The 21,150-nt window shown below is 52.4% G+C and overlaps 1 non-coding gene across 1 annotated transcript; it reads right to left on the reverse strand.

The window, feature by feature from the left end:
• Positions 1-21,028: 21,028 nt before the first annotated feature.
• Positions 21,029-21,100, reverse strand: trnaw-cca (transfer RNA tryptophan (anticodon CCA)). Its single transcript has one exon. It is a non-coding gene; the product is annotated as a tRNA-Trp (tRNA).
• Between the last annotated feature and the right edge of the window lie 50 nt (positions 21,101-21,150).

A 21,150-nucleotide genomic window follows, 5' to 3' on the forward strand; every position in this document is an offset into this window, starting at 1 on the left:
GGGGGCACAGCCTCAAAATACAGGGGAGCCAATTTAAAACCGAGTTGAGAAGGAATTTCTTCTCCCAGAGGGTTGTGAATCTGTGGAATTCTCTGCCAAGGAAGCAGTTGAGGCTAGCTCATTGAATGTATTCAAGTCACAGATAGATAGATTTTTAACCAATAAGGGAATTAAGGGTTACGGGGAGCGGGCGGGTAAGTGGAGCTGAGTCCACGGCCAGATCAGCCATGATCTTGTTGAATGGCGGAGCAGGCTCGAGGGGCTAGATGGCCTACTCCTGTTCCTAATTCTTATGTTTTTATGAAAGGGACAGTGGCAGCATGGATATGAAATTGGCTCAGTGACAGGAAACAGAGAGTAGTGATGAATGGTTGTTTTTCAGACTGGGGTCGGTACTAGGACCACTGCATTTCTTAGAAACATAGAAACATAGAAAATAGGAGCAGTAGTAGGCCATTCAGCCCTTCGAGCCTGCACCACCATTCAATATGATCATGGCTGATCCTCTATCTCAACACCATATTCCCGCTTTTTGCCCATACCCCTTGATGCCTTTTGTTTCTAGAAATCTATCTATCTCCCTCTTAAATACATTCAGTGACTTGGCCTCCACAGCCTTCTGTGGTAGAGAATTCCACAGGTTCACCACCCTCTGAGTGAAAAGATTTCTCCTCATCTCGGTCCTAAATTTCCTACCCCGTATCCTGAGACAGTTATCATGTATGTCGACCATATATACTGACTGTATAGTCACATAAAGTGTGCCACCAGAGAGCACTGCGGTGGGAGACCTGAGGGTCACCTGATAGGTGTGCAGGGCCCAGTATAAAAGGCTGCCCACCATCTTGTGTGTCACTCTGGAGTTACAATGAATGGGCCTAAGGTCACAACAGCTCAAGTACAATACTAGACCTCGTGGAGTCATTCATAAATATTAAAGACATAACAACTGTGACCCCTTGTTCTAGACTTCCCAGCCAGGGGAAACATCCTCCCCACATCCAGTCTATCCAATCCTGTCAGAATTTTATACATTTCAATGAGATCTGCTATAACTTCCGCCATCTCTTTTAATACCCTGGGATGCATTTCATCAGGACCAGGGGACTTGTCTACCTTGAGGCCCATTAGCCTGTCTAGCACTACCCCCCTAGTGATAGTAATTGTCTCAAGGTCCTCTCTTCCCACATTCCTGTGACCAGCAATTTTTGTCATGGTTTTTGTGTCTTCCACTGTGAAGACCGAAGCAAAATAATTGTTTAAGGTCGCAGCCATTTCCACATTTCCCATTATTAAATCCCCCTTCTCATCTTCTAAGGGACCAACATTTACTTTAGTCACTCTTTTCCGTTTTATATATCTGTAAAAGTTTTTACTATCCGTTTTTATGTTTTTCGCAAGTTTACCTTCATAATCTATCTTTCCTTTCTTTATTGCTTTCTTAGTCATTCTTTGCTGTCGTTTAAAATTTTCCCAATCTTCTATTTTCCCACTAACCTTGGCCACCTTATACGCATTGGTTTTTAATTTGATACTCTCCTTTATTTCCTTGGTTATTCACAGCTGATTATCCCTTCTCTTACCGCCCTTCTTTTTCACTGGAATATATTTTTGTTGAGCACTATGAAAGAGCTCCTTAAAAGTCCTCCACTGTTCCTCAATTGTGCCACCATTTAGTCTGTTTCCAGTCTACTTTAGCCAACTCTGCCCTCATCCCACTGTAGTCCCCTTTGTTTAAGCATAGTACGCTCGTTTGAGACACTACTTCCTCATCCTCAATCTGTATTACAAATTCAATCATACTGTGATCACCCATTCCAAAAGGATCTTTTACTAGGAGATCGTTTATTATTCCTCTCTCATTACACAGGACCAGATCTAAGATAGCTTGCTCCCTTGTAGGTTCTGTAACATACTGTTTTAAGAAACAATCCCGTATGCATTCTTTGAATTCCTCCTCCAGGCTACCCCGTGCGATTTGATTTGACCAATCGATATGTAGGTTAAAATCCTCCATGATTACTGCTGTTCCTTTTTCACATGCCTCCATTATTCCCTTGATTATTGCCCTCCCCACCATGAAGTTATTATTTCCACTGGTCGGGGAGACTAGAACTAGTGGGCACAGCCTCAAAATACGGGGGAGCCAATTTAAAACCGAGTTGAGAAGGAATTTCTTCTCACAGAGGGTTGTGAATCTGTGGAATTCTCTGCCCAAGGAAGCAGTTGAAGCTAGCTCATTGAACGTATTCAAGTCACAGATAGATAGATTTTTAACCAATAAGGGAATTAAGGGTTACGGGGAGCGGGCGGGTAAGTGGAGCTGAGTCCACGGCCAGATCAGCCATGATCTTGTTGAATGGCGGAGCAGGCTCGAGGGGCTAGATGGCCTACTCCTGTTCCTAATTCTTTATGTTCTTATGTACTCAAATCCTCTTGCAATGAAGGCCAACATACCATTTTCCTTCCTAACTGCTTGCTGCACCTACATGTTTGCTTTCAATGACTGGTGTAGAAGGACATCCAGGTCCCTCTGTACATCGACTCTTCCCAAGCCATCACCATTTAAATAATACTTTGTCCTTATGTTTTTCCTACCAAAGTGGATAACTTCACATTTATCCACGTTATACTGCATCTGCCATGTGTTTGCCCACTCACTCAACCGATCTAAATCACCTTGCAGCGACTTTGCATCCTCCTCACAACTCACAATCCCACCTAGTTTTGTGTTGTCAGCAAACTTGGAAATATTACATTTGGTTCCCTCATCCAAATCATTTATATATATATTGTGAATAGCTGGGGCCCAAGCACTGATCCTGTGGTACCCCACTAGTCACTGCCCGACACGCCGAAAAAGACACCGTTTATTCCTACACTCTGTTTCTTGTCAGTTAACCAATTTTCAATCCATGCCAATACATTAACCCCAATCCTATGTGCTTTTATTTTGCACACTGACCTCTTATGTGGGACTTTATCAAAGGCCTTCTGATAATCCAAATACACTACATCCACTGGTTCTCCCTTATCTATTCTATCAGTTACATCTTCTTGATATATATTAATGACTTAGACTTGGATGTACAGGACATAAGACTTGAATCTATAGTGAACAGTGAGGAGGATAGTGTTAGACTTCAAGAGGACATGGACAAGCTGCTGGAATGGTCAGACACGTGGCAGATTAAATTTAACGCAGAAAAGTGCAGAGTGATACATTTTGGTAGGAAGAACGAGGAGAGCCAATATAACTTAAAGTGTACAATTCTAAAGGGGGTGCATGAACAGAGAGATCTGGGGGTATGTGTGCAAAAATCATTGAAGGTGGCAGGGCAGGTTGAGAAAGCAGTTAAAAAAGCATACGGGATCCTGGGCTACATAAATAGAGGCACAGAGTACAAAAGCAAGGAAGTTATGATGAACCTGTATAAAACACTGGTTTGGCCTCAACTGGAGTATTGTGTCCAATTCTGGGCACCACACTTTAGGAAGGATGTGAAGGCCTTAGAGAGGGTGCAGAAAAGATTTACGAGAATGGTTCCAGGGATGAGGGACTTCAGTTACGTGGATAGACTGGAGAAGCTGGGGTTGTTCTCCTTGGAGCAGAGAAGGTTGAGAGGAGATTTGATCGAGGTGTTCAAAATCACGAGGGGTCTGGACAGGGTAGATCGAGAGAAACTGTTCCCATTGGTGGAAGGGTCGAGAACCAGAGGACACAGATTTAAGATGATCGGCAAAAGAACCAAAGGCGACATGAGGAAAAACCTTTTATGCAACAAGTTGTTTGGATCTGGAATGCATCATCATAGGCAGTCCCTTGTATCGGGGATGATTTGCTTTCATGCCAAAAAGGGATGAGTTCACAGGTGTTTCAATGAAGGACCTAATATTCCGGATCCCGAACTGCATCCTGAAGGGTGGAAGATGCCTGTGCATGGATTTTTTTAACATGTGGTGACTGTTGCACACCAGCCACCAGTACTGCCTGAAAGGATGGTGGAGGCAGATTCAATTGTGGCTTTCAAAAGGGAATTGGATAAGTACCTGAAGGGAAAAAAATTGCAGAGCTATGGAGAAAGGGCGGGGGAGTGGGACTGGCTGAAGTGCACTTGCAGAGAGCCGGCACGGGCTCGATGGGCCGAGTGGCTTCCTGTGCTGTAACCGTTCTGTGATTTTTTTTAAAAGGACACAGTACCCGAGGACGAGGAATCAGACCAGGAGAAAACTATAAGCCTTAACAATAAAATCCAAATGCCAAGTTTAAGTACCGTATGATCAATGTACCAACTAGATGAACTATTTGTGCTTGTCAATCGATTCATGAAGAAGTCAATCTTATTGCAATCTAAACAATAAAAAAGTTCTGAAGGAGTCACCAGAGGCTCAAACACCACACACCTGAAGCATGGGGTGGGCAGACTAAACGTGGAGTAAGAGAGCCATGTGCCTTCAAATGATAGTCCAGGAGGAGGACATTTGTGACGTATCTCTGGATAACCTCAGAAATTGAGTATGTGAAAGCAAATGGCATTGGTTTAATCATTTGGCCCATCGTGCCTGAACCGGCTCTTTGATAGAGATATCCAATCAGTGCCACTCTTCCCTGCTCCAATCAGTGCCACTCCCCCCTGCTCCAATCAATCCCACTCTCCCCTGCTCCAATCAGTGCCACTCTCCCCTGCTCCAGTCAATCCCACTCTCCCCTGCTCCAATCAGCGCCACTCTCCCCTGCTCCAATCAGCACCAATCTCCCCTGCTCCAATCAGTCCCAACTCTCCCCTGCTCCAATCAGCGCCACTCTCCCCTGCTCCAATCAGCGCCATTCTCCCCTGCTCCAATCAGTGCCACTCCCCCCTACTCCAATCAGTGGCACTCCCCCCTACTCCAATCAGTTGCACTCTCCCCTGCTCCAATCAGTCTCACTCCCCCACACTTTCCCCACAGTCCTGCAAGCATTTCCCTATCTGGGAGTCTACCTTAGCCCCGACGAGGAAGCCTGGCTGGCGAACTGGCAAGAGCTGGAGGCCAAGGTCGCCGCTCGCCTAGGGCGCTGGACAGGACTGCTCCGAGTGCTGTCCTTCAGGGTTCGAGCGCTAGTCGTAAACCAGCTGGTGGCCGCCATGTTGTGGTACCGGCAGGTCACTTTGACCCCTCCCCCTGCGTTTGTCGCCAGGATACAGAAGAAGCTGGTGGACTTCTTCTGGAACAACAGGAAGCACTGGGTCTCTGCCGCGGTCTTGAGTCTCCCGCTTAGGGAGGGCGGTCAGTCGTTGGTGTGCGTCAGTACCCAGCTAGCGACTTTCCATCTTCAGACTCTGCAGAGATACCTTTACGTCGAGCCCCCTCCTAGGTGGCGTGCTCTGGAGACGTATTTCTTCCGCCAGCAGCACGGCCTCAACTACGACACACAGCTCCTGTTTGTGAGCTTGGGGGGGCTTCAGGACCGCCGTCCAGGAGCTGCCTGTCTTTTACAAAGAACTCACCAGGGTCTGGAACAAAGTCTCCACCAAGCGCAGCTCTCCACCGGCTGGAGTGGCGGCTGTCCTGCAGGAGCCGCTGCTCGGGAATCCGTACCTCCACGACCGAGATTTTAGGTGGCAGTCGGACGAGAGGGCTGTGGCTGGTGAGGTGACCAGGGTCAGGGACCTGCCCGATGGCGGAGGAGCGGGCTGGATGGCGCTAAAAACAGCTCTGGGCCCTGACTCCGTTAGGTGCATCGAGGAGGCTCAAGCACGTGGGGAGATCCCGTCCGAACTGACCCCCGTCCGGACGGAATTCCTCATTGGCGCCAAACACCGGAACCTCCCTCGGGGGCCGGCGCCTCACAACTTGAGCCGCCTCGGGGAAATCCCCTCCGTGCCCTTCAGTTCCGCGCGGAGGGGTTTCCTGTACGGGCTGCTCCTGCACACTCTCAACTTTGCCATCCTCGCCTGCCGTCCGGACACGCCATGGCGTACCATCCTACCGTCCGGAGGAGGCGGGGGTCCCCGATGGAGGGCACTCTACGCAGGGGTCCTCCCACTATTCATCGGGGACTTGGCCTGGAGGGTGGTGCACGGAGCAGTGCCGTGCAATAAATTTTTAAGCCGGTTCACGGACTCCCAGGCCGCCTGCAATTTCTGCGGTCTGGAGGAGTCCGTGTTCCATGTTTTTATTGAATGCACGAGGTTGCAGCCCCTGTTCCATTATATAAAGGGGCTGCTCCTGAAATTCTGGCTGCACTTCAGTCCCACTCTCCTGATCTTTGGGCACCCTGTGCGGAGGGGAGCGGGTAGGTCCGAAGGCCTCCTCGTAGGACTGCTCCTGGGCACGGCCAAGGGTGCCATCAGCCGGTCCAGGCAGCGGGCGGTCGAGGGGGTCGTTCAACCTGACTGCCTGCCTCTCTTCCGCTCTTACATCCGGTCCAGGGTGTCCTTGGAGATGGAGCACGCGGTGTCCACCGGTACGCTCGCGGCCTTCCGTGAGAGGTGGGCACCGGAGGGACTGGAGTGCATCATCACGCCCGGCAACCAAATTTTAATTTGATTTTACGTTTTTAAGTTTAATTTGTTTTAATTGCTGGTGCTTTTAGTGTCCCCCTCCCCTTTTATAGGGGGCACTGGGGAAAAATTGTGATTTTAGTGCCCAAAAAAAAAACCAAAAAAAGAAAAACACAAAAAAAAAACCAAGGGGCCTTGTAAATGTCTGGTGTGTCACCCAGGTCGGGTAGCACAGTTTAATGTTTTTTGTTTTGCAGATAAACTCCAAAAAGAGTTTCATGCTCGCGGCCTTCCGCGAGAGGTGGGCACCGGAGGGACTGGAGTGCATCATCACGCCCGGCAACCAAATTTTAATTTGATTTTACGTTTTAAAGTTTAATTTGTTTTAATTGCCGGTGCTTTTAGTGTCCCCCTCCCCTTTTATAGGGGGCACTGGAAAATTTTTTGATTTTAGCGCCCCAAAAAAAAAAGAAAAACACAAAAAAAAAAAGGAGGAAAAAAAAAAGGGCCTTGTAAATGTCTGGTGTGTCACCCAGGTCGGGTGTCACGGTTTAATGTTTTTTTGTTTTGCAGATAAACTCCAAAAAGAGTTTCATGCACAAGGAACCAATCGTGGAGCAGTGGAGGCGTGTCCTGCACAGTTGGAGCTGAGCTGCAGTGAGGAGAGGAGCTACCAACTTTTGCTCCTGCCTTTGAAGGCCTGGAGAGCCCTGAGAACAGCCCAGGAAGAGAAGGAAGGAAGGGGCTTCACCACCAACTTTCACCCAGGGGGAGAGGAGGAAAAAGCAGAAAACTTTTAACAACTTTTTACCATTTCTGCAAAGAGTTGAAGAGAGGGGGAAAGACCAACAACAACATCCAGTGTGGAAGGAGGGAGACTCTACCATTCTACAGGTGGGTGTGGGTGCATTTCCCAAAAAGACTTTGTTGTATCGGTGGGGGGAGGAAAGAAGACCACTGAGGGCCGGAACATCGCGGGGGGTGTGTGTGTGTGGAAAGTGTGTGTGGGAGTCTTGCCTACAACTAGGCCCCACACACAATTGAACCCCCCCCCCCCCCAATTGCCTAGCCTGGGATAGCTGGAGCTACCAGGCTGAAGATTTCATTTCTTTAATCACCCATTTAACATCGTTAGGAGTGTGTGCCTGGTGGCCCAGGTGAAGACATCTTCTCCCCCCACCCGAAGACCACCCCAAAGACTATTTTGTGTTTTGCCATCTGGGGATTGCACCCACCCACAGCTGCGAGGGGAGACCTGCCCTCGCAGTTCCCCCCCCCCTTCCCACCCCCCTCTCTCTTTCTCTGTTTCTCCCCTCTCTCTCTGAGAGCCCTTCCTTCCAGATTGGAAAAAACAATTGAGACAACTGAGCAGAGGGAGCAAGGCCCCTCCCCAATTGCCAACTAGGGGAGAGGTGTGCCTCGTTAAGAGCTCCTCCGCTCAGTCTATATACGAGGCCAATTAAGACCATTAAGGGCTGTGACTTTGGGGTGGGTGTAGCCCTTAAAGGGACCCCGTGATGGCGACCCCATCCACGCCGGTGGCAGGGCCAGCGAGGACTTATGCGCAGGTGGCAACCGCTTCCACGGCACCTCCTGCGCCACCCGCTGCCCTGCCACCATTCAAACTAATAACAAAAAAACACGGGGTCAAGAGCGACACTCACCCCACAATGAGCATTGAGGAGTGCGTGCGGGCGATGGCTGGGGTAGTCGGCCCCTCGGCCATTGTTGCAGCCTCCAAGATGTCTGGGGAGGCTGTGTTCTTCCTGGGGTCGGAGCGGGCGGTGTCCCTGGCCCTCGAAAAGGGGCTCACGGTGGGCGGGACGTTCCTGCCGGAGGATCCTCTCGAGGCCACCGCGCAGAGGGTCATCATATCAAACGTCCCGCCCTTTGTTCCCGCTGAGCTCCTCCTCCCTCACCTACACCAACTGGGGGAGGTAAGGTCAGGGATCAACCCCATACCGCTCGGCCTCAGGGAGAACAGCCTGCGCCACGTGTTCTCCTTCCGCCGCCAGCTCTTTGTCCGGCTGGCGCGGGAGGAGACGACAGAGGGGTATTTTAATGTGGTGCACGAGGGGACTGCCTACCGCGTCTTCTGGACGTCGGACGGCGTGCGGTGCCATGCCTGCAGAGAGGTGGGGCACGTTCGCAAGAACTGCCCCGCCTCCAAGGCCGCCAAACCACCGAAGGCGGCCAAGGCTGGCGCCGCCGCCACCCCTCCTCCTAGTTGCGTCCGCGTGCCGGGAGCCGTAGGTGCGCGGGCATCGTCGGGGGCCTTTGTTTTCACGGCCTCCGGCGGGGGGGAGGGAGAGCGTCCGATCGAAAAGAAGGCGCGGAAGAAGACGAGACATCTAGAGGCGGGTCCCCTCAGTGCGCCAGAAAGTTTGACCACCGCGCTCAGCCCAACCCCGTCACCGACGAGCGCGGGGTGCCCTGAGCCCGTGCCCGAGCCCTTGACCAATACCGCAGAGGGGCTCGGGCGAGGGCAAGATAAGGAAAAGAGGGGGGCGGAGCGGGAGGCCTCGGCAGACATGGAGGTCTCCCTGCCTCCGCGCACCCCCAGGAACAAAAGGAGGCGCCGCTCCGATGAGGCGGAGGGGGAACAACATCCCTCCGCGGAGGAGGCGGTGCCCGCCGCGTGTCCCGCGTCCCCCACCAGCGCCCCCAAATTGCGCTGTAGGCGGGAGGAGTCTGTCCCCGGGGAGGGTGAGGCAGTCGAGGCTGCCCAGCCGCTGCCTCCTGGGGATGGAGTGGAGGATCTGCCCGTCGTGGGGGGCGTGGGGACCGCGGAAGAATGCGTAGCCGCCGGGTCGAGCGTCCCGGGGACTGAGGCGGGCGAGGCCGAAAAGGCCGAACCTGAGCCCGCCCAGCCAATACCCAACTTCCCCCGGGATTTGCTCGACTCGGCAGAAACTGACACTGCAAACAATTTTAACATACATCCACACGCTGGGCCGGGGGGTGGCGGCGGGGAGGGGGAAGAACAACAACCCTCGCCCCCTACTTTGGAGCTGAGGGACTTGGTGGACCTGGAGAACTTCCTAAACTGGGTCTCTCCGTGTTCCCCGGCTCCTGGGGCGGAGGAGGAACCCCTTCCGCTGTCGCTTCCCGACCCAGCACCAATTTTAAAAGAGCCCAGTGGGGACTCCTCTGCCGACGATCCTGGGGGTGGGATCGGGGCAGAGCCAGGGCCAGATGGAGCGGCCGGGCCGTTTGCCGTACCTCGTGCGGTCGACGGGCCGGCTGCTAGCGGCGACCTCCCGGAGGGGGACGGGGACTCGGTGGGGGACGCGGGTGAAGATCTCGAGTCCATCGCCAGTGAGGCGGTGGATCTGCTCGCGGCCGCCACTGAGACCCTCCTCATTCCCGCAGAGGAACTCCGGGACTTTTTGGTCCAGTGCCGGGGTCGCCGCGACCAAGCCCGTCTGGCCCTGGAAAGATGGTCCGAGCCGGGGCTGCTCGTCGCGTCCGTCCGCGCCGCCGCTAAAACCATGGCCGCGGGCGGGCCCTTATCAAAGGCTCAAGGCCTTGAGCTGCGCCGGCTCAAAAAGTTCCTCGCTGGGCTGCTGAAGGAGCGGAGGTCAACAAAAGACTCCGCTTCCTCCCCCACAATAGGTTAGGTAGAGGTTGCACTATGCTTTTGCCATGAAGATAACCATAGCCAGCCTCAACATCAACGGCGGCAGAGGGGCACGCCGTAGATTTGACAATTTTTCGCTCCTGCGGGAGGGGAAATATGCGGTGTGCTTCCTGCAAGAAACCCACACCGTTCCGGGAGACGAAGCCACGTGGCTCCTGGAATGGCAAGGAGAAGTCCGCATGAGCCACCTCACCGCCACTTCTAGTGGGGTGGCCATCTTGCTGGGCCCGCATTTTCAGCCGGAGATCTTGGGGGTCGAGGAGCCCATGCCAGGCCGCTTGCACGTAACGGTTCGCCTGGGGGACGTGCCGCTCCATCTCGTGAACGTGTACGCCCCTCATCCCGGCCCGCAGCAAACGCGCTTCTTCGAAGAAGTGTCCACTCTTCTTGGCTCCTTCGACGTCGGCGACTGTATTGTCCTCGGGGGGGATTTTAACTGCACCCTCGAGGCGAGGGACCGCTCCGGTGCCCCGCAGTGCATGACGGCGATGGAGAAGTTGAGGGACCTGGTCGGGTCCTTCAACTTGGTGGACGTCTGGCGAAATCTCCACCCCGACTCCAGCGCCTTTACTTGGGTGAGGCCTGGAGTTGGATGGTCTAGAGTCGACCGCCTTTACGTGTCTCGGGCGTACATTTCCTGCGTCCCGGCGGCCTCCATGCGGCCGGTGCCATGTTCGGACCACCACCTGGTGTGGGCGGAGCTCGCTTCGCTCCGCGCGAGGACGGGGTCCGCGTACTGGCACTTTAACAACCGGCTGCTGGAGGACGTGCGGTTCCAGGACTCGTTCCGTCGATTCTGGTCCGACTGGAGAAGGAAGCAGGGGGGCTTCCCCTCCTTGAGGCTATGGTGGGACGTGGGCAAGGCTCACGTCCACGTCTTCTGTCAAGAGTACGCGAGGGGGTCGACCAAGAGGCGGGCGGCCAGAGTCGGGCGCCTAGAAAAAGAGGTGCTCGACCTGGAAGCCCGTCTCGGTCAAGTCGTCCAGGACCCGGCCCTGCGGACGGTGTACGAAGCGAAGAAGGCCGCGCTGAAGGACCTGCAGCTCGTCGGGTCCCGAGGCGCATTCATGAGGTCGCGGATCCGGTTCCTGCGGGATCTGGACCGCGGCTCCCCCTTCTTCTACTCGCTGGAAAAAAGGCAGAGTGTCCGTAAGCAGCTCTTGACGCTGCTGGCCGACGACGGCTCTCTCGTCTCGGATCCGGAGGGTGTCAACAACAGGGTCCGTGAATATTACGGGGCTCTGTTCTCTCCGGATCCGTCCAGCGAGGAAGCGCGTAGAGTTTTGTGGGAGGACCTGCCGAAGGTCAGCCCGGAGGGCGCCGAAAATCTGGAAGCTCCGCTAAGCCTGGCGGAGCTGACCGGTGCCCTCGCCCGGCTCTCGAGGGGAAAATCCCCGGGGCTGGACGGGCTGACCGTGGAGTTCCACAGGGCGTTCTGGGACGTCCTGGGGAGCGACTACGCGTGGGTCCTGGGGGAAAGTCTGGCGACCGGGGAGATGCCCCTCTCTTGGCGCAGGGCAGTCATCGTCCTGCTGCCTAAGAAGGGCGATCTCCGCCTCCTTAAGAACTGGTGCCCGGTCTCCCTCCTCAGCACGGACTACAAAATCTTCGCCAGGGCGATGTCTGCTCGCCTTGGTGCCGTGCTGGACCACATGATCCACCCCAACCAGTCCTACACGGTCCCGGGCCGGACAATCCACGATAACATCCATCTGGTCCGGGACCTCATCCATTGTTCCCAGGAGGCTGGTCTGTCGGTCGCCTTCCTATCCCTCGACCAAGAGAAGGCGTTCGACAGGGTGGATCACGATTATCTGCTCGGAACTCTGCGCGCTTTCGGGTTCGGGACGCATTTCGTCGCCCGGATCCGACTTTTGTACGCCGCCGCGGAGTGTCTGATTAAGGTTAACGGGTCCTTGACGGCGCCCTTAGGGCGTTGGACAGGACTGCTCTGAGTGCTGTCCTACAGGGGTCGAGCGCTAGTCATAAACCAGCTGGTGGCCGCAATGCTGTGGTACCGGCTGGTCACTTTGACCCCTCCCCCTGCGTTTGTCGCCAAGATACAGAAGAAGCTGGTGGACTTCTTCTGGAACAACAGGAAGCACTGGGTCTCTGCTGCAGTCTTGAGTCTCCCGCTTGAGGAGGGCGGTCAGTCGTTGGTGTGCGTCAGCGCCCAGCTCGCGACTTTCCGTCTTCAGACCCTGCAGAGATACCTTTACGTCGAGCCCCCTCCTAGGTGGCGTGCTCTGGCGACGTATTTCTTCCGCCAGCAGCGCGACCTCAATTACGACACGCAGCTCCTGTTTGTGAACTTGGGGGGCGTCAGGACCGCCCTCCGGGAGCTGCCTGTCTTTTACAGGGAACTCATCAGGGTCTGGAACAAAGTCTCCACCAAGCGCAGCTCTCCGCCGGCTGGAGTGGCGGCCGTCCTGCAGGAGCCGCTGCTCGGGAATCCGTACCTCCACGACCGAGGTTTTATGTGGCGGTCGGAAGAGAGGGCTGTGGCTGGTGAGGTGACCAGGGTCAGGGACCTGCTCGATGGCGGAGGAGCGGGCTGGATGGCGCCAGACATGCTGGCGCGGCGCCTAAATTCTGCCAACGTCCGCCACGCGGCCGATGCCATCGAGTCGCTAAAAGCAGCTCTGGGCCCTGACTCCGTTAGGTGCATCGAGGAGGCTCAAGCACATGGGGAGATCCCGTCCGAACTGACCCCCGTCCGGACGGAATTCCTCATTGGCGCCAAACACCGGAACCTCCCTCGGGGGCCGGCGCCTCACAACTTGAGCCGCCTCGGGGAAATCCCCTCCGTGCCCTTCAGTTCCGCGCGGAGGGGTTTCCTGTACGGGCTGCTCCTGCACACTCTCAACTTTGCCATCCTCGCCTGCCGTCCGGACACGCCATGGCGTACCATCCTGCCGTCCGGAGGAGGCGGGGGTCCCCGATGGAGGGCACTCTACGCAGGGGTCCTCCCACTATTCATCGGGGACTTGGCCTGGAGGGTGGTGCACGGAGCAGTGCCGTGCAATAAATTTTTAAGCCGGTTCACGGACTCCCAGGCCGCCTGCAATTTCTGCGGTCTGGAGGAGTCCGTGTTCCATGTTTTTATTGAATGCATGAGGTTGCAGCCCCTGTTCCATTATATGAAGGGGCTGCTCCTGAAATTCTGGCTGCACTTCAGTCCCACTCTCCTGATCTTTGGGCACCCTGTGCGGAGGGGAGCGGGTAGGTCCGAAGGCCTCCTCGTAGGACTGCTCCTGGGCACGGCCAAGGGTGCCATCAGCCTGTCCAGGCAGCGGGCGGTCGAGGGGGTCGTTCAACCTGACTGCCTGCCTCTCTTCCGCTCTTACATCCGGTCCAGGGTGTCCTTGGAGATGGAGCACGCGGTGTCCACCGGTACGCTCGCGGCCTTCCGCGAGAGGTGGGCACCGGAGGGACTGGAGTGCATCATCACGCCCGGCAACCAAATTTTAATTTGATTTTACGTTTTAAAGTTTAATTTGATTTAATTGCCGGTGCTTTTAGTGTCCCCCTTCCCTTTTAAAGGGGGCACTGGGGAAAAATTGTGATTTTAGTGCCCAAAAAAAAAACCAAAAAAAGAAAAACACAAAAAAAAAGGAGGAAAAAAAAAGGGCCTTGTAAATGTCTGGTGTGTCACCCAGGTCGGGTGGCACGGTTTAATGTTTTTTGTTTTGCAGATAAACTCCAAAAAGAGTTTCATGCAAAAGGACCCCCGGGTCCCTCTGCACCGTAGCATGTTGTAATTTCTCCTCATTCAAATAATATTCCCTTTTACTGGTTTTTTTTCCAAGGTGGATGACCTCACATTTTCCGACATTGTATTCCATCTGCCAAACCTCAGCCCATTCGCTTAACCTATCCAAATCTCTTTGCAGCCTCTCTGTGTCCTCTACACAACCCGCTTTCCCACTAATTTTTGTGTCAGTTGCAAATTTTGTTACACTACACTCTGTCCCCTCTTCCAGATCATCAAGGGTGGAAGATGCCTGTGCGTGGATCTTTTTAACGTGGGGTGGCCGTTGCACACCAGCCACCACACGGGCCTGACAGAGCTAGGTCTTGGTCCAGTGGCAAGGATTACCCAAGACGACTGGAGACCTGCTCTGCTGCACAGACCAAGTGCGCACATATATCGCAGTGTGGGCTGGGCCCGTGCTGCCCCTGGGCCCAAACTCATGCCTCCTCTGGGCCCCGATCACATCCCTCCACAGTCTTTCACCACTTCTTCGCCCCGACCTCACCGTTCCTGCTGTACCTGCCCACGCTCCAATCATCGATCTGGACCTTGACGACGTCCCTCTTCACTGCTGTTGCCCTCCTGTACCAGCTTGCACTATACCTTGCCGTGGCCTGCCTTCACTCTGCCCATGGCCGCCGCTTGCCGCACCTTTTATGGCCCCGACCTGCCGCTGATGGTCTCCCACAGGTCGGGGCCATAAAAGGAGCAGATGATGCAGACTGGGACAGCAGTGGAGAGTCTTCGTTGGAAGGTGCAGAATGCTCCAAGTTCTGCTCAGCTGGATGAAGATGCTGAACCTCAGGGACCGACGACAAAGAGAATGATTCTGGCGGAGAAAGAAAAAACACATGAGGCTTTGGCAGGATTTCCAGCCGCGATGTGCTCGCTTGCGGGAGAATGGAGGAGTCCATCTCAAGCATGACTGGCCTGATGTCGCAGGCCATGGCTAAGATGTGTTAGTTCACAGAAAGAATGGCCACCTGCATGGAGCATCAAAAATGGCTTTGGAACAAGTGCCTACATGCCTACAGCTTGGGTACTTTGTGGCTTTCTTCCTCATAGGGATGTATACGGCTCCACAGCCTTTGGTTCCTCTGTGATCAAGGATATTCTCTTTAGCCCTGGCTCACAACTCATTCAGACAGCCTCAAACAAGAGGTGAATGAAAGAAATTGCATTTACATAAAATAACATAGAATTACATAGAATCTACGGCCCAGAAACAGGCTATTTGGTCCAACCAGTCCGTGCCAGCGTTTATGCTCCATTTGAGCCTCCTCCCATTCTACCTCCACCTCATTACATATAGCTTCATTGTCGTTGACAGTGTCAGCTATGGCTCAGTGCGTAGCACACTCATCTTTGAGTCAGAGGGTCATGGGTTCAAGTTCCACTCCAGGAAATTGAACACATAAATCTAGGCTGACACTCCAGTACACTACTGAGGGAGGGCCGCACTGTTGAAGGGGCAGTGCTAAGGGAGCGCCGCACTGTCGGAGGGGCAGTACTGAGGGAGCGCTGCACTGTCAGAGGGGCAGTACTGAGGGAGCGCTGCACTGTCAGAGGGGCAGTGCTGAGGGAGCACCGCACTGTAGGAGGGGCAGTACTGACAGAGTGCCGTACTGTCGGAGGGGACATACTGAGGGAGCAGCGTGCTGTCAGAGGGGCAGTACTGAGGGAGCACTGCACTGTCGGAGGGGCTGTTTTTCCGATGAGACATTAAACTGACGCCCCTGTCTTCTCTCTCAGGTGGACGTAAAAGATCCCACGGCACTATTTTGAAGAAGAGCAGGGTAGTTATCCCCGGTGTCCTGGGGCCAATATGTATTCCTCATCCAACATCACTAAATCAGATTATCTGGGTCATTATCACATTGCTGTTTGTGGGAGCTTGCTGTGCGCAAATTGGTTGCCGTGTTTCCCACATTACAACAGTGGCTACACTCCAAAAATATTCATTGTCTGTAAAGCACTTTGAGACGTCCAGTGTTCATGAAAGGCGCTATATAAATGCAAGTCTTTCTATTATCAGCCCCTTTTTCTCCGAACTCCAAAATTAGACAATATTTGCTGCTTTTGGCTCCCCTCTGCCACTGCTTTATCTATCTCACTTGAACAGCATGTGCTCTATGCATGCACCATGAGATGTCCATCAACATTAACAGTCAAGAAGGCTGAGTGAAAGGATATGGGAAACAGTTCACATTGAGACAAATGTATTGGAATGGTTACATAGAGCTGGGCAGAGTCTACAGCACAGAAACAGGCCATTCGGCTCAACTTTCTATGTCGGCATTTGTGCTCCACACCAGCCTCCTCCCACCCCTCTTCATCTCACCCTATAAGCATATCCTTCTATTCCTTTCTCCCTTACATCAAGGAGTGGCCAACCATGTTAAATCAATCAGGTTTCCGTCCCTGCCACAGTACCAAAACGCCTCTCATCACACGCATAAATGACATCCTTGGTGACAGTGACAAAGGCAAACTATCCCTCCTCGTCCTTCTCGACTTGTCTGCAGCCTTTGACACGGTTGACCACTCTATCCTTCAACGCCTCTCCACCTTTGTCCAGCAACGTGGGACTGCACTCTCCTGGTTCCATTCTTAACTATCTAATCGTAGCCAGAGAATCACTTGCAATGGCTTCTCTTCCCTCCCCCGCATTGTTACCTCTGGTGTCCCCCAAGGATCTATCCTTGGCCCTCTCCTATTTCTTATCTATATGTTGCCCCTTAGCGACATAATCGGAAAACACAGCGCCAGTTTCCACATATACGCTGACGACACCCAGCTCTACCTCACTACCACTTCTCTCGATCCCTCCACAGTCTCCAAATTGTCAAACTGCTTGTCCGATATCCAGTTCTGGATGAGTAGAAATTTTCTCCAATTAAATATTGGGAAAACCGAAGCCATTGTTTTTGGTCCCCGCCAAAAACTCTGTTCCCTCGTCACCGACTCCATCCCTCTCCCCAACATCTGTCTGAGGGTGAACCAGACTGTTCGCAACCTCGGTGTCATATTTGATCCTGAAATGAGTTTCCGACCACATATCCGCAGTATAACTAAGACCGTCTATTTCCACCTCCATAACATCGCCCGTCTCCGCCCTTGCCTCACCTCATCCGCTGCTGAAGCCCTCATCCATGCCTTTGTTACCTCTAGACTTGACTATTCCAATGCACTTCTGGCTGGCCTCCTACATTCTACCCTACATAAGGAGGAAATGTTTCAAGTACACCCTCAAAGCCTCCTTGATAAAGTGCAACTTCCCCACTGGCACCTGGGAATCCCTGGCCCTAGACCGTCTTAAGTGGAGGAAGAGCATCCGGGAGGGCGCTGAACACCTCGAGTCTCGTCGCCGAGAGCATGCAGAAACCAAGCGCGGGCAGCGGAAGGAGCGTACGGCAAACCAGTATCCCTAGCCACTCTTTCCTTCAACCACAGTCTATCCCACCTGTGACAGAGACTGTAATTCCCGTATTGGACTGTACAGTCACCTGAGAACTCATTTTTAAAGTGGAAGGAAGTCTTCCTCGATTTTGTGGGACTGCCTGTGATGATGATGATGATGATGAGTGCTTGATACAGTGCAAGCATAATCTCCCTGCTCTTATATTTTATTCCGTGGCTAATCAAGGCAAGTATCCCGTATGCCTTCTTAACCACCTTATCTACCTGGCCTACTACCTTCAGGGATCTGTGGACATGCACTCCAAGATACCCTTGTTCCTCTACACTTCTCAGTGTCCTACCCTTTATTGTGTCTCCCCTTACCTTGTTAGCCCTTCCCAATTGCATTACCTCACACTTCTCTGGATTGAATTCCATTTGTCACCCTTCTGCCCACATGACCAGTTCATTGATATCATCCTGCCGTCTACAGCTTTCTTCTTCATTATCAACCACACGGCCAATTTTTGTATCATCTGCAAACTTCTTAATCATACCTCATACATTCAAGTCTAAATCATTGATATATACCACAAAATGCAAGGGACCCAGCACTGAGCCCTGCGGAACCCCACTGGAAAAAGCCTTCCCGTCACAAAAACATCCATTGACCATTCCCCTTTGCTTCCTGCCGCTGAGCCCTTGGATCCAACTTGCCACTTTGCCCTGGATCCCATGGGCTTTTACTTTCGTGACCAGTCTGCCACGTGGGAGCTTATTAAAAGCCTTGCTAAAATCCATATACACCACATCATACGCACTGCCCTCATCGACCCTCCTTGTTATCTCATCAAAAAATTCAATCAAGTTAGTCAGACACGACCTTCCCTGAACAAATCCATGCTGATTGTCCTTGATTAATCCGTGTCTTTCTAAATGAAGATTTATCCTGCAGTATTCAGCCCTTGGCATCTGCCCATTTAAAACTGAGATGAAGAGAAATTTCTTCTCTCAGAGGGTTGTAAATCTGTGGAATTCTCTGCCCCAAAGAGCTGTGGAGGCTGGGTCATTGAATATATTTAAGGCAGAGATAGACAGATTTTTGAGCGATAAGGGAGTAAAGGGTTATGGGGAGCAGGTGGGGAAGTTGAGCTGAGTCCAAGATCAGATCAGCCATGATCGTATTGAATGGCGGAGCAGGCTCGAGGTGCCAAATGGCCGACTCCTGCTCCTATTTCTTATATTTCTTATGTTCCTTCTTGAATGCCTCCCACTGCCCTGACACTGATTTACCTTCAAGTAGCTATTTCCAGTCCACTTTGGCTAAATCACAACTCAGCTTAGTAAAATTGGCTTTTCCCCAATTGAGATCTTTTATTCCTGGTCTATCTTTGTCCTTTTCCATAACTACCCTAAATCTAACTAAATTATGATCACTAGCACCAAAATGCTTTCGCACTGATACCCTTTCCACTTGCCCAGCTTAATTTCCTGATAAAATGCAACATCCCCACCGACACCTGGGAGACCCTGGCTAAAGACCGCCCTCGGTGGAGGAAGAGCATCTGAGAGAGCGCTGAGCACCTCGAGTCTCATCGCCGAGAGCATGCAGAAATCAAGCGCAGGCAGCGGAAAGAGCGTGCAGCAAATCTGTCTCACCCTCCCTTACCCTCAACGACTATCTGTCCCACCTGTGGCTGTGGCTCTCGTATTGGACTGTCTCTCACTCTGTCTCCAATCCCTCAGCAAGTCTCTCACTCTGTCTCAAATCCTTCACACTCTCGGGATGTCCGCTTCTCTCTCTCGGGGTATCCGCTAGTGTGAGATGGTGACGGATATAACTCTCTGAAAATGGATGTGAGGTTGTTGCTTGACAAGTCTGTAGGACAGCTCTCCCAATTTGTTTCAGTCCCCAAATGTTAATGAGGAGGGCTTTGCAGGGTCTGTTGGGCTGAGGTTGCCTGAGCCTTGTTTTGATACAATGTCTGGGTTATAGCCAATAGGCATTCCAATATTTTTCACATTATTGACTTTCAAAGTGAATTTTTACAACTGCATTGCTAGCTTAGAAGCATTAAGAGTTGACCAGGTAGTGTAGACGTAAATTATATATAAACCAGACCAGATAAGTGTGGCAGATTTCCTTCCCTATTGGGTTTTTACAAAGAGCCAACAGCTTTCATGTTCACCAGTGACCACATTTATTAAATTCAGTTGCACAATGCGGCATGTTGGGATTTGAACTTTTAACAATTGTTCCATATCCTCCTCTAGTATGTGTACGTTCTTAATTTTACTGTCATTTGTAAAAAAATGATGCAAAATATTTAGTATCTCCACTATATCGTCATCTTCCACAAGTAGATTTTTGGCTGTGTATCTGGTGATGTATTGAAAGATAACACTTGCAAAAAGATAAGACTCAAACAGTTCCTGTTGTGGCATTATCTGCCAGAAATGCACATCGTCGAGCGCCCCGACCTGTGTGAGAACACCACCGCAGGCCGGGGCTATAAACAGAGCTGGAGCACGGGCCCTGGAACACCGTGGGCAAAGATGCAGCGAATGAGGGTACGGGGCCCAGAAAAACCGAGGGCCCAGGGGCAGCACGGGTCAGCCCACACTGCGATATATGTGCACACTAGGTCCATGCAGCACAGCAGGTCTCCAGTCGTCCTGGTTAACCCTTGTCACTGGATAAAGGCCTAGCTCTGTTAAGCCCGTGTGGTGGCTGGTGTGCAACGGTCACCACACGTTAAAAAAATCCACGCACAGGCATCTTCCACCCTTCAATTGGAGTTCAGGACTGGAACATCGGGTCCTTTATTGAAACATCTGTGAACTCGTATGGAAGCAAGTCATCCTCGCTCGAGGGACTACCTATGATGATGATGATGTTCATTCACCTAAGGACTCATTCTAAGAGTGGAAGCAAGTCTTCCTCGATTCCGAGGGACTGCCTATGATGATGATGATGTTCATTCACCTAAGGACTCATTCTAAGAGTGGAAGCAAGTCTTCCTCGATTCCGAGGGACTGCCTATGATGATGATTCATTTTCTAAAACTAAGTCCAGAACCGGCCCCTCTCTTGTTGGGCTTGTTACATACTGGCTTGTACAGATCCTATCTCCCCCCGAAACGGTCCCAGAGTGGCACGTGCGGAGTAAAACAGCGGTATTGAGTTGGGGAGAGAGGTGAGGAGAAACTGCTTTGTGCAGTGGTCTGTTTGAGCGGGGTATGCGTTTGCATAGGGCGTGGTCAAACATAAGAACATAAGAATTAGGAACAGGAGTAGGCCACCTAGCCCCTCGAGCCTGCTCCGCCATTCAACAAGATCATGGCTGATCTGGCCGTGGACTCAGCTCCACTGACCCGCCCGCTCCCCGTAACCCTTAATTCCCTTATCTTTCAATGGAAAAGTGGGGGAATATTTGGTGACATGGGAAGAGAAGAGCAATGGGATTAGTTGTGGATTTCTGCAGCAAAGGGGCCTGTGGAGAATAGAGCAAGGGACCTGTGTCAGTGCTGTAACATTCTGTGATTCTGCATTCCTTGTTGCAAGATAGGGACAGTGGCCTCATGGGGACTGGTTACACAGGTAGCTTCTCACAACAAAAGCAAAGTGCTGTGGAGGCTGGAAATCTGATTTTAATGTGCTCTAGATTGCAAAATTCTTGCAAATGCTCACTCGAAAAATAAATAAGAAATATTAAACCATTGCAAAATATTTTTTCAAAAAAGTTCTATGTGACCCCGACGTGATTTGAACACGCAGCCTTCTGATCTGGAGTCAGACGCGCTACCGTTGCGCCACGAGGTCCCACTGCTGAGAGTGGGCGCTGTGCAGCTTATCAGCCGCGGCCCGGCCCG

This window comes from Pristiophorus japonicus, chromosome 14, assembly GCF_044704955.1.
Source record: "Pristiophorus japonicus isolate sPriJap1 chromosome 14, sPriJap1.hap1, whole genome shotgun sequence".
NCBI classification, from domain to species: Eukaryota; Metazoa; Chordata; class Chondrichthyes; family Pristiophoridae; genus Pristiophorus; species Pristiophorus japonicus.